A 904-nucleotide genomic window follows, 5' to 3' on the forward strand; every position below is an offset into this window, starting at 1 on the left:
ACATTCAATCCAGGAATTTAATCAACTACAAATAATGCATTGTCATGTGATGTATTTTCTAAGTCTTCATTTAATGATTAATTTTTGAGCATTATTTTCAAAAAAAACCCACACAATTGTTCTCTTCACTTTCATGGCTTTCAGATTGCTAGCTTCCAACACTGCTGAGAAATAGTAAGGCAGAATCATCCATATCCTGAGACTGGTTGAGTTCAGGTTGTTTGTCTGATATCCTATTTAAGATTTATACTCTTTTCATTATTGTTGTCCTCATTGACAATTTTACTTGTAGACTACATCATCATCACCACCATGACCATTGGACTTTATGAAGTCACTTACTTTTACTGTGCCTTTTTTCTCTTTTTCCCATTTATTCACTTCCAGAATTGCAAACCTTTGAAGTAATGATTTCACTACAGGTACACAGTTCAGATTTGAGGGCTCTGATATGGTTTTATTATTTTGAGAGGCTGAATGCTTTTGAGAAACCAAGTACTGGAGGATAGTGTCCAGAAATTTAGAAAGACTTTTCAACTGATAACTTTTATCATTTTTCTTTCCCTCATCTATTACTCTATTGTTCTTTTCATCCAAATTCTGAAAGGTCTTTCTGATATCTGAATCCTCTGGCTTCATAGACATATCCATGATTCACATTTCATTTCATGATATAATCTTAGTACAGTTATTCTAGTTGTACTTCTAGTTTCCTTGGAATAATGTTGGTTGGTCTCTTATGGGAGATCAGACATTCCAGAGAATGAAATGTCACATGATAATTCACCATTAGATATAGTCACTACATGTGATTTGTGGCTTTGATCTGTTAGATATTTAGCCTTACTTCTGATTCTTGTGATTTCCAGGGAAAGCACAGTTCTAGAAATACCTGGAGCATAAG

The 904-nt window shown here is 33.8% G+C and overlaps 1 pseudogene; it reads right to left on the minus strand.

The window, feature by feature from the left end:
- Nucleotides 1-651, minus strand: part of LOC111816079 — a 1,409-nt pseudogene extending 758 nt beyond the window's left edge.
- Nucleotides 652-904: the final 253 nt, after the last annotated feature.

The sequence above is a fragment of the Octodon degus genome, unplaced genomic scaffold (genome assembly GCF_000260255.1).
Source record: "Octodon degus isolate 3935 unplaced genomic scaffold, OctDeg1.0 scaffold00026, whole genome shotgun sequence".
In the NCBI taxonomy this organism is placed as follows: domain Eukaryota; kingdom Metazoa; phylum Chordata; class Mammalia; order Rodentia; family Octodontidae; genus Octodon; species Octodon degus.